Raw genomic sequence first — 10,171 nt, forward strand, 5'->3', positions numbered from 1 at the left:
TTGGAAAGTCTACACCCTCAAAGGAGTCTCAGAGCGGCTTACAAACTCCTCCCCCCCCACAATAGACACCCTGTAAGGTAGCTGGGGCTGAGAGAGCTCTGACAGAAACTGCTCTTTCAAGGACAGCTCTCACAGAACTATGGATTGCCCAAGGTCATCCAGCAGGTGCAAGTGGAGGAGTGGGAGATTGGCAGCCATATCTGGAAGCTTAGATCAGACAATTTGGCAAGCAATTCTCTAGTTTCCTCCTCTCTGCAAACCAATGAAAGACTTCTCATTCATCAGCAAACCAGAGTTTACCGTTCTTCCTCAAACAGCAAAGTTTGGTTTGTGCTTGAAAAATATGAATGTATTTAAAAACAATAAATGAAAGATGACAAAGGCATTTATTTACTTATTTATTACATATTTATTTACTTGTTCCATTTGACCCCTGCCTTCTCCACCAAACGATGAGGCAAAGTGGCTTGCCACATTCACCCCTTGTCTGTTTCATCCTCACAACCACCCTCTGAGGTAGGTTAGGCTGAGAGTGTGTGACTGGCCCGAGGTCACCCAGCAGGGTTGCAGAAGAAGAAGAAGAAGAAGAAGAGATTGGACTTCTACCCTGCCCTTCACTACCCAAAGGAGTCTCAGGGCAGCTTACAAACGCCTTTCCCTTCCCCTCCCCACAACAGACATCCTGTGAGGTAGGTGGTGCTGAGAGAGCTCTGACAGAAACTGCTCTTTTTCAAGGACAACTCTTATCAGAACTATGGCTTGCCCAAGGTCATCCAGCAGCTACGAGTGGAGGAGTGGGGAATCAAACCCGGTTCTCCCAGATTAGAGTCTGCGCTCCTAACCACGACCCAGTTCTCCCAGATTAGAGTCCTCACACTTAACCACTACACCAAACTGGATTACACAGAGTGAGTCAATATACTCAGCAGGATGGGATAAACAATGCAATAGGATCCGGGTTATAGAACCAACAAGAAGTCTAAAACTTCTTTTAGAACCGAAGCAAAGCAGATGTCTTAACACAACCCATTAAATGATGCAAAATTCCACAGTAGGATCCTCGTTTCAGCAAACGATACACAGTAGTATAGACTCCTGTCCCTAATTATTTATTTATCTAAGTCGCTTTGTGACTCATTCTGTGCCGTGCTACCGTATTGCCTGCGTAGAAAAGCCGTCTGGACTAATTCAGTTTTGTATAGATTCTGGTGGGAAGCCAGGTTGCTCTGAAGCAGCAGAACAAAGTTTGAGTCCAGTGGCACCTTGAAGACCAACAAAGTTTTATTCAAGGTATAAGCTTTTGTGTGCAAGCAAACAAAAGAGAGAGCCAGTTTGGCGCAGTGGTTAGGAGCGCGGACTCTAATCTGGGAGAACCAGCTTTGATTCCCCACTCTTAATCACACACAGCTGCTGGTGTGACCTGGGGTCAGTCACAAGTTTTTTCAGTGCTGTTCTCCCACGAGCAGGGCCGGCTCACTCACTAGGTGAATGAGGCGCTCGCCTAGAGTACACCGGCCCTTAGGGGCGCCAAACTGGCACACACACCCCGCTGTCCTGGTTCAGCTGCAAACACTACTGAGTTTTAAACATGTTATGATCTTTCTGATGATACAAACGCCAATCCCACCAAAGAACTTAGCCCTCTGGCCACAGAAGGGTCACTCAGCTGAGTCAAAGAAGAATCTCAGTAGGGGGGCTATTACATAAGGACACTCAAGTTGCAACTGACTTATGGCAACCCCAGCAAGGAACTGTCAAGGCAAGTGAGAAGCAGAGGTTGTTTGTGACTGCGAGTGCCTTTCTTTGCAGAGTCTTCCTTGGTGGAAGCCAGATGTGCAAAGCAGGCAAAGTTACAAAAGCAAAAGTGAGTGTTAAGAGCATGGGTGCCAGGGGAACGGGAGGTTCGGGGTACAGATCCAATTAACGGGTCCGAGCCATGGTGGGCGCACGGGGGGGGGGGCGCCAGAAGGGATCCTCGCCTAGGGTGCAAAATAAACCAGGGCCGGCCCTGCTCACAAGCAGTTCTCAAAAGGGCTCTCTCAGCCCTGCCTACCTTGAAGGGTGTCCGTTGTGGGAAGGGGAAGGAGATTGTAAGCCGCTCTGAGAGTCCGGGTGAAGGGCGGGGCATAAATCCAATCTCTTCCTCCTCCTCCTCCTCTTCATCTTCTTCTTCCTCCCGGACCTCCTCAGCAGACCAATCGTTGTTTTTATGCTCCTCCGATTGTTTTATGCCATTGAGGTATTCTTGGTTTTATTGACTGTAGGTGTTATGATTGTATACTGGGATGGTTTTATTGCTGGTGGGTTAGTTTTATTGGATTGTTTTATTGATGGCTGTTCAAATGTGCATTCCCCCCACCGGCCATTTTGATTGCTGGCTGTCCCAAGTGAGTTTGGGAGAGGGGGCATACAGATTAATTTTTAAACAACCAACAAATCAACCATCCCTTCTAAGACTGAGGACATGAAACATTCACATGAGTTAATCCTGGCCCAGCCTGCGTCGGCGAAGAGCTCAACGTCTTGATGTCGGTTCATTTCAGTTCCTCTTAAACAAAAAAAATTAAGTTTCTGGGAGGAAACAGGTTTGTTTTGATACATATAGAGAGCACAAATAAACACATTTTTTAAAAAAAAATTCTAACAGGCAACTGTATTGTCATGTATGAGAGGCCTGGACTCATGCATTCTAATCAGGCACCAAAACTGTGAAAAGCAATCCCATGTCAAGTATTAAAAAGCCAAAGTAAGAACATAAGAATATAAGAGAAGGCAATGTTAGATCAGGCCAACGGCCCATCTAGTCCAACACTCTGTGTCACACAGTGGCCAAAAATACCAGTTGCCATCAGGAGGTCCAGCAGTGGGGCCAGGACACTAGAAGCCCTCCCACTGTTGCCCCCCCCAAAGCACCAAGAATACAGAGCATCCCTTGCCCCAGACTGAGAGTTCCTATCTATACTTGTGGCTAATAGCCACTGATGGACTTCTGTTCCATATATTTATCCATAAGAACATAGGAGAAGCCAATGTTGGATCAGGCCAATGGCCCATCCAGTCCAACACTCTGTCACACAGTGGCCAAAAATACCAGGTGCCATCAGGAGGTCCAGCAGTGGGGCCGGGACACTAGAAGCCCTCCCACTGTTGCCCACCCCCAAGCACCAAGAAGACAGAGCATCACTGCCCCAGGCATAAGAACATACGAGAAGCCAATGTTGGATCAGGCCAATCCAGCCCAACACTCTGTCACACAGTGGCCAAAAATACCAGGTGCCTTCAGGAGGTCCAGCAGTGGGGCCAGGACTCTAGAAGCCCTCCCACTGTTGCCCCCCCCAAGCACCAAGAATACAGAGCATCCCTTGCCCCAGACAGAGAGTTCCTATCTATACCTTGTGGCTAATAGCCACTGATGGACCTCTGCTCCATATGCTTATCCAATTCCCTCTTGAAGCCGTCCGTGCTTGTAGCTGCCGCCACCTCCCGTGGCAAGTGAATTCCATGTGTTGATCACTCTTTGGGTGAAGAAGGACTTCCTTTTATCTGTTCTAAACCGACTGCTCTGCAATTTCATGGAGTGCCCACGGATTCTCGTATGAACTAATTGGCAAGGGACAAAGAGGTTAATTGCCTGGGGGCAGTGTTCCCTCTAAGCTGAGCTAGTGTGAGCTAGCTCACAGTTTTCTAGCCTCCGGCTCACACATTGTTGCCTTCGCTCAGGAAAGATGGCTCCAAGGCAGACTAATTGATGCAGCAGCCAAATCGCTGGCTCACAACTTTCATGCCAGCAGCTCACAAGGTAGAATTTTTGCTCACAAGACTCCACAGCTTAGAGGGAGCATTGCCTGGGGGTACCGTTAGGAATAAAACAGCCACTGCCCATGGATCTGAGAATGTCACCAGTGTTTAAAACACCAATCGAAGCAGCCAGGGGAATGCCCAGAGGCAAAGAGAGGAAGTGGCCAGGCTGAATGGGAGATAGCAGTTGCGGGTCCTTTTAGAGAGAGCCAGTTTGGTGTAGTGGTTAAGTGTGCGGACTCTAATCTGGGAGAACCGGGTTTGATTCCCCACTCCTCCACTTGCACCTGCTGATGTGACCTTGGGTCAGTCACAAGCTCTGTCAGAGCTGTCCTTGAAAAAGAGCAGTTTGTGTCAGAGCTCTCTCAGCCCCACCCACCTCACAGGGTCCCTGTTGTGGGGAGGGGAAGGGAAAGGAGTTTGTAAGCCGCTCTGAGACTCCAAGTGAAGGGCAGGGTATAAATCCAATCTCTTCTTCTTCTTCTTCTCTTAATATTGTCAGGCTACAGGCAGCGCCAGTGTGATCTCACTTCCAGGAAAACCCGGAAGTGATGTCGCAGCTTTCTAGGAATCTCCGGAAACTCTATGGTCAAATTGCTGAGTTTTCCGGCAATCTCTAGAGAAGACTGGTGTCACTTCTGGGGGGAATCTCTCCATGGGGGAACCGAGAAGTGATATCACGCCATTATTTTTCTTCTACTGGCCACAGGAGTTGGAAACCAGCAGCCCTGCATGGGAGGGAAGCAGGGCTCTTTTTGTAGAAAAAGCCCAGCAGGAACTCATTAGCATAATAGGCCACACCCAACAGCAGGAACTCATTAGCATATTGGGCCACACCCCTGACAGCACAGCTCATTAGCACATTAGGCCGCACCCCCATGTTACCAGAAGTGTGGTTATCCAGCCACACCCACCTTTTGCTTGTTATTCTGTTTACCTTGTTTGTTGTCCAAACCCAGGGCCTTTTTTTTGGAGCAGGAACTCCTTTGCATGTTAGGCCACACACCCCTAATGTAGCCAATCCTAATGAGTTTCTGCTGCTGGGTGTGGCCTATTATGCTAATGTGTTCCTGCTGGGCGTGGCCAACTTGGGAGCCAGCCGGAACTCCGTTCCTGTGCGTTCCTGCCCAAAAATAGCCCAGGAGGGAAGTACAGATGACCTTATTAACCATCAAGTTAGATTCACGATTGCAGAAACGCACGACCAAAATGGATGCCCCAGCTATCATGAAACCTGCAGTAACACAAGATTCCTTGTTTGCTTGCTTGCTTGGATGGTATCGGGATATTTGGTGAATACAGCAGACTTTTGCCCAGTCATAGAAGTGTGATACTGAGTGCAATAAATAAATCTCCCGAAAAGTATATTGCAAATATATTTATTCAGGTAGATCCAGTTCACATTCAGTTTGCAGTCAAAAGGAGAGAGAGAGAAGCTTTCCCTGTCACAAAGGGCCATCTTGTCCGGCAACAAGTGTGTGGGAGTAGGAGGGCATTGCCTTTACAGGAGAGACCTACAGAGACATGTGTCTCCGTGGAAGGCCATGAGAAGAGAAGGGGGAGGACAAAGTACACAGAGAGGGAGGAGGGGTCAGAGGGCAGCTCCCAGGTTAAGAGAGAGAGGCATCCCTTTCAAGGAGATAACACCTTTGCACCCTTAGAGTGATGTGGCGCCCCCCAATGTCCAGGCACGCTGAGTCTCTCACTCCAACAGCTGGTTGGTTGGTCGATTTAGCAAATGTCTGAGTCAACTCTCCAAACAACCTGCTCTACGGGGCTTACAAAGCAAATCAAGCAAAAGCACCGTAAAAGTTGTTACCAATTAGAAACCCAACATTAAAGACTGGCGATGGGCACGGACCTAAAAATTCTGGTTCAGGATGTAGCCGATTTCGCTCTGTTGTTATTTTCATCCCAGTAACCCTTCCCCATGCTAGAATTTAGTAAAACTTTATATTTTAATCACACATGGACTCTCTGTCTGAATTATTTTACTCAGGCTCTGCTGGGCTATATTATCTCTGCTAAATACCATTTTTTTCAATATCTCACTATCACCCAACACTTTTGTCCAGTTTGGTTTAGCCATAATACCATTCTTGGTAGGGCTACCAACCCCCAGGTGGAGACTGGAGACCAGTGTTCCCTTTAAGCTGAGTGCGTGTGAGCTAGCTCATAGTTTTTTAGCCTCCAGGGAACAGATTTTTGTTTTAGCTCAGGAAGGATGGTTCCAGAGCAAACTAATTTATGCAGCAGCCAAATAGCTTGCTCACAGCTTTCATGCCAGTAGCTCACAAAGTGGAATTCTTGCTCACAAGACTCCACCGCTTAGACGGAGCATTGCTGGAGACCCTTCAGAATTGCGACTGATCTCCAGACAACAGGGACCATTTCTCCTGGAGGAAATGGCTGCTTTGGAGGGTGGACCACGTGACATTATTTCCCACTGAGTGCCTCCCCTACTCAATTCCCAGCCTCCCTAAGTGCCACCCTCCAAACATCCGGGAATTTCTCAAGCCAGAATTGACAACCCTACTTCTAACAAAAGGGAAAGGGCAGGGAGAGGATTGACATGGAGGGATGGCCAAGCCAATTTATTTATTTATTTATTTATTTTTGGATTTATATCCCGCCCTCCCCGAAGGCTCAGGGCGGCTAACAACGGCTAACAACCGGGAAATGGCTAACAACGGGAAATGGCTAACAACGGGAAACGGCTCACAACGGAAAATGGCTAACAACGGGAAACGGCTAACAACGGGAAATGGCTAACAATGGGAAACGGCTAACAACGGGTAATGGCTAACAACGGGAAACGGCTAACAACGGGAAACAGCTAACAACGGGAAAACGGCTAACAATGGGGAAACGGCTAACAACGGGAAACGGCTAACAATGGGAAACGGCTAACAACCGGAAAACGGCTAACAATGGGAAACGGCTAACAACCGGGAAACGGCTAACAACGGGAAATGGCTAACAACCAGGAAATGGCTAACAACCGGGAAACGGCTAACAATGGGAAACGGCTAACAATGGGAAATGGCTAACAACGGGAAATGAAAATTGTTGGCAGCTTTAAGGGGTAAGTGAAACTGAAACAGAGCAGAGCTGGCCTAAATTGCTTTAGGTGCGAACGGGAATCTCTACATTTGGGGAGGCATCTTGACCCTCCTCTGGCGGTGTCAAAATCGCTCTAGGCTGGCTTGGTTTGTTCCACCCGTAACTGAAACCAGTCTTGGTTTTTCGGTCCTCTTTCACTCCTTTTATCGAAATTGTCAGTGAATTTTTGCTGTTTTCAGAACATGTCGCCACACCACAATGATGTGACTGCACGGGGCAAAGGCAGCCGAGCCACATCACAGCATTTGTGTTGCGTTGTTTATTTATGTCGTAGGGGAGGGGGTCATGGCTCAGTGGGAGAGCATCTTCTTGGCATGCAGAAGGTCCCAAGTTCAATCCCCAACATCTCCAGTTAAAAAGGACCAGACCAATGCTCCCTCTAAGCTGTGGAGTCTCGTGAGCAAAAATTCCACTTTGTGAGCTACTGGGATGAAAGTTGTGAGCGAGCGATTTGGCTGTTGCATAAATTAGTTTGTCCTGGTAGCCATCCTTCCTGAGCAAAGGCAAAAATTTGTGAGCTGGAGACTAAAAAATTGTGAGCTAGCTCACATTAACTCAGCTTAGAGGGAACACTGGATCAGAAAGTAGGTGCTGTGAAAGACCTCTAGCTGTGACTCAGTGGGAGAGCATCTGCCTGGCATGCAGAAGGTCCCAGGTTCGATCCTCAGCATCTCCAGTTAAAAAGGACCTGGCAGGAGGTGAAGGGAAAGACCTCTGCCTGAGACCCTGGAGAGCTGTAGGGAGCGGCTGTGGCTTAGTGGCAGAGCCTCTGCCTGGCATGCAGAAGGTCCCAGGTTCAATCCCCGGCATCTCCAGTTGAAAAGGACCAGGCAGGAGGTGATGGGAAAGACCTCTGCCTGAGACCCTGGAGAGCTGCAAAGAGGGGCCGTGGCTCAGTGGAAGAGCCTCTGCTTGGAAGGAAGAAGGTCCCGGGTTCAGTCCCCGCCATCTCCAGTTAAAAGGACCAGGCCTGAGACCCTGGAGAGCTGTAGGAAGGGGCTGTAGCTCAGTGAAATAGCCTCTGCTTGGCACGCAGAAGGAGCCGGGTTCATCTCCAGTTAAAAGGACCAGGCAGGAGGCGATGGGAAAGACCTCCGCCTGAGACCCTGGAGAGCTGTAGGAAGGGGCTGTAGCTCAGTGAAATAGCCTCTGCTTGGCACGCAGAAGGAGCCGGGTTCATCTCCAGTTAAAAGGACCAGGCCTGAGACCCTGGAGAGCTGTAGGAAGGGGCTGTAGCTCAGTGAAATAGCCTCTGCTTGGCACGCAGAAGGAGCCGGGTTCATCTCCAGTTAAAAGGACCAGGCCTGAGACCCTGGAGAGCTGTAGGAAGGGGCTGTAGCTCAGTGAAATAGCCTCTGCTTGGCACGCAGAAGGAGCCGGGTTCATCTCCAGTTAAAAGGACCAGGCCTGAGACCCTGGAGAGCTGTAAAGGGGGGCTGTGGCTCAGTGGAAGAGCCTCTGATTGGCATGCAGAAAGTCCCAGGTTCAATCCCCGGCATCTCCAGGTTGGAACAGGTAGTAGGCAGGATTTGGGGAAAGGAGGGACCTCAGAAGGGTGTAATGCTATGAAGTCCACTCTTCAGGGGTCTTCACTACACCACCTTGGGTAGACCTTCACATGAGTCTGTCTGGCTTCCTTGAATGGGTGTATGCATCTAGTTGTCATCCTCGCGTCTTCATCTCCAACACCTCTTGCGAAACCCGAGGAGGTGGCTTGATTCAAGTCAGTGAAAGAGGGTGTCTAGGAGCGATTGCATCAGCCATCCCAGACAATTCGCAATTCCAGAAATCACCCAGGGCACTGACAGGATAAGGTAGTGGTGCCAAGTCAGTCAAAAGCTCCCCGAGAACAAGGTGGAACTCAAGAGAGGAGCCGTTTGTTTATCTATTTATTTTTGCCTGAGTGTATGTACACACACTGAACATTAAAAAAAAACTAAGATCATGGCATCCGGCCCCATCACTCCTTGGCAAATCTTCTAGAAGGGGAAGTCATGGAAGCAGTGACAGAATTCATGTTCCTGGGATCCAAGATCACTGCAGACGGTGACTGCAGCCATGGAATTAAAAGATGCCTGCTCCTTGGGAAGAAAACGATGGCACACCTAGACAGCATAATAAAAAGTAGAGACATCGTCCTGCCAACAAAAGTCCGTATGGTCAAAGCAATGGTATTCCCAGTATGGCTGCAAGAGTTGCACGATACGGAAGGCCGAGCGCCAAAGAATAGATGCTGAACCCTGAACCCTGAACATTCATTTGTTTATGAGATACCAACCGGGCAGCCAATAATTTTTTTAAAAAATATTCAAGTTCAGGATGAAAACGCTCCCTCTAAGCCGTGGAGTCTCGTGAGCAAAAATTCTACTTTGTGAGCTACCGGCATTAAAGTTGTGAGCGAGCGATTTGCCTACTGCATAAATCAGTTTGCTCTGGAGCCGTCCTTCCTGAGCCGAGACAAAAATGTGTGAGCCGGAGGCTAAAAAAACTGTGAGCTGGCTCACACTCACTCAGCTTAGGGGGAACACTGGTCACCACCTTAGTCTGCCTGTAGCTGCAGAACAGAGCAAGCGTCCAGGAGCACCTTCAAGACCAACGCAATTAGTGGCAAGGGTGTATGAGCTTTTGTGAGTCACCGCTTCACATCTTCAGATTCAGGTTCAGGCACCGGGGAGAATTTAGCCAAAATGCAAGCCTTAGCGGCGGCAAGACAAGAAACCTCACGAAACAATAAATATCGCGCCAGGATGTGCAATTTCACTAGAATTTCCCGCTCAAGGGCTTGTTTTGAACTGCTATTTCAATCTCCAAGCCGGCTGCCGAGAGAGAGTCGGGCTTTGAATCAGAAGCTTTACATAAACCTCAGGTTTCGCTAAATGTCACTGGGGGCCTTTTCTCGGCCTCTGCCGGAAGGCATGAGAAGAGGCAGGCCTGACTCTGCCCAGGGAGCGGGGCCGATGGATGCCGTCCCTCAGGTGGTCAAAAATAACACTGACACATAAACGTGACAGACGACAAATTGTGTCCTTAAAATGAATTAGTGTTTTCTTGTACAGTCCTTTTTCACAGAGCCCAGAGCCGAATTGAAGCAAGATAGACTGCAAAGTCAGAATTAACTTCTAGAGCTTTTGGATCTCCACCATTGAGACAGCGGGAAGAAGAAGAAGAAGAAGAAGAAGAAGAAGAAGAAGAAGAAGAAGAAGAAGAAGAAGAAGAAGAAGAAGAAGAAGAAGAAGAAGAAGAAGAAGAA

Source organism: Gekko japonicus, unplaced genomic scaffold, assembly GCF_001447785.1.
Source record: "Gekko japonicus isolate JY-2015 unplaced genomic scaffold, Gekko_japonicus_V1.1 scaffold210, whole genome shotgun sequence".
Taxonomy (NCBI): Eukaryota; Metazoa; Chordata; class Lepidosauria; order Squamata; family Gekkonidae; genus Gekko; species Gekko japonicus.